Here is a 2,987-nt window from a genome sequence, read left to right on the forward strand (position 1 = left end):
GAGAGAGAGAGAGAGAGAGAGAGAGAGAGAGAGAGAGAGAGAGAAGGACGGAGAGAGGGAAAAAGAGAGAGAGAGAGAAACAGGAAAACAGAGAGAAAGAGGAAAAGAGGGGGATGCGACCACGAGGGAAAAGCCTCCGAGCTCTTTAGTCTACTATCGTTTGGATTACCCGCGCCGGCGATACACACGGGAAGCCGTCTTAAGCCGCGCCATTCACTGCCGACGGATCGCCTGAAATATTTTGCGACAGCGAACCGGAAACTTCAACGACGTCGTATCTGATCCACGGGGTGGGCGTTTGAATGGCTTATTAAATTCTCCGTGAAAATGACACTTATGCTACCTTCCTCGGCTGCAATCGTTTCTCAATCTTCCCCGCAAACTTCCACTCTTCTCCGAACTTCTCTCATCAGTTGTCCGCGCGGCTCCGTCCTTCTCTTCACTCTGTGGCTTATTCTCTGCAATCTTCGCTTCTTGCGATTGATTCACTGTCACTGTTTGAGTCTCCAGTTGAATCAACGGCTATTAGCAGGCACGACGGAATTACTATTTGCAACCACGGGCAATCACGTTAATCCGATCCGCCGGCACTTCCGGCTAATTTCGCCGCGTCGCTGCTCCGTCGATCGACGTTGAATTTCCTGGCTAGAATTTTGGTCCAGCAACAGCTAAAACGGAGCCGGACCGACGAAACGCGTGCACGCCTCACGCGCTGGTCCATAAGAATTTATCACTGATCGGCGGAAATGAGCGATTATCTCTGAACAATCACCGTTTCGATACTCTCTCCCGTGTGTGTATTCGATCTCGAATCCAGTCGATTTTCCGACCGAATTTCCGGCCTTAAACCCTTTGTGCCTTTACAAATCGTCTCGTTCTCTTTACGATCTCGTGAGCACGCACAGCACGCACGTCACACGACGAGATCTTCATGAACTATAGTATTTCGGAAGCGCAATATCTCTCGATTGATCCCGATCGATTCGCGGCGACAGCTGTCCGTCCGAGCCGACCGTTTGTTTCGCGAATATACTATCGACCTCCACAACTGCGAAGATACCTGTGGATTCTGGCGAGCGACGATCGACGATCGAGTAATGAAACGCGCGAGATCGCCAAGTGTCTATCGACGTTTCAGAACGACGGCAAGTTACGACGTGGACCAGAATCGATTGACGAGGATTGACATTACACCACCGTCATCGTCATTGTCGTTTATCTCGATCGGCCAGGCAGCACTCTCGAGCCACGTCGTGGAGCGTACGGCGAGCGACTGGCTGTCTGCTCGAGTTTTCACACCGCCTCGAATCCCGAATGCTCGCGCGCGCTCGAGAGGGGTTGGAAGTGAGTGAGAGAGGGCGTGAGAAAGCGAGAGAAAGAGAGAGTGCGCACGCGAGAGAGAGAGAGAGAGAGAGAGAGAGAGAGAGAGAGAAGGAGAGAGGGAGAGAGAAAATACGCGAGAGGGGAACTCCACCTTCTCCCTTCCTGGCAAAACCCTCTGGCGCGCACGCTGCCTGCGACCAACCCCTAATTCTCAGCCCTCCTCCACCAGCCACCTTCTATTCCTCCTGTGTCGCGTTGGTCGTTCCTTTCCGTCTGTTTTTTTTCTTTCTCTCTCTTTCTCTTCCTCCCTCTTTCTCTCTCACACTTTCTTATCCTTTCTCTCTATCTTTTCCAATAGCGTTTCTTTCGTAAATTCTTTCTTGCTCATCTCGAGGCTTTCGAGTCTCTCTAAATTCGTTGACGCAGGTCCTGCCGGCAGATATGACGACACAGGACTTTGATTACCAGCGGCGCGTTTGTCCTGTGCTATCTGTTACTACTTGCGCGAAGGGAATCGCGTTATGAGACAAGTGTCGGTCGTGCCGACGAGTTCGAGTGTTTCCCACAACTGGCTTTTCTTCCCTTGAGAATCAACTTAGCAAATTTCAAACAATATCGCGCAAATGTCAATCTTGGATATTCAGAAATGTCTGATTAATTTAACTACTAAAATTAAATATTAGACTGAGTTTTTATTAAATACTAATATTAAACAACAACATTAAATATCTTAAATATTAATATTTTAACTTAAAAACTGAAAATTAAAATTATTTAAATAATATCTAGAAAGAAAGAGAGAGAGAAAGAGAGATAAACTCAAAGAAACATGACAACAATATAGAATTGTAAAGTCGAATTTATGAAATATTTTATCCAGATATTATAGCTGGAGATTTTTTGATACTTTGTTGTGACTTATAAATCAACTACAGTAATTTGATTCTAATTATGAGGACAATACTTAATGGTATGCAAATGTATTATTGCTGTATGTGTGTCTATTAAATTTATTTGTTATTAATTAAAAATCTTTTTATTAAGCAAATTACATTTATGGTGAAAGTGCCGTGTGGTAGCTTTAGCTACGGCAAAAATCAATAATCTATAAAATAATAGTTATATCCCCTTGATTCGCGATCGCTTGACCTATATAATTTTTTAGCCGTATAATTTTCATAATGGATGAAGTATTAACATCGATATGCTTGTTTCGAACACATCAAATTAACATTATAATCAGTCTTCGTCAGAATTACGTCAATTACAGTTAATAAACTAGAATAACGAAGACAGAATATCTATAATCTATTTCAGGTTGATAGCGAAATATAAAAATAGAATAAAATATTTTACTACGAGACTTTTACGTATACGAAAGCGTATTTGCATAACATTTTCATTCCAGTAGCTTAATAATTATCGGAGGGGAATATGTTGTGATTTTCATACATCCTGTGATTTACGATATCTGGTTTTTTATATAAAAAGATATTTTCTCTTTAGCAAGAAAGAAAAAATCAGCATTCACACGTTACGAAATATCAAAACTAATATCGAGTGTTATCATGCAGATATACCGATCGTGATATCGCGATTTGCGGATAAGTACCACTTGAATGATATTAAGTTCGGAATTCTATTTTGGGTTTCAAATGACGTAG

The sequence above is a fragment of the Temnothorax curvispinosus genome, unplaced genomic scaffold, assembly GCF_003070985.1.
Source record: "Temnothorax curvispinosus isolate PA1 unplaced genomic scaffold, ASM307098v1 QBEX01002427.1, whole genome shotgun sequence".
Taxonomy (NCBI): Eukaryota; Metazoa; Arthropoda; class Insecta; order Hymenoptera; family Formicidae; genus Temnothorax; species Temnothorax curvispinosus.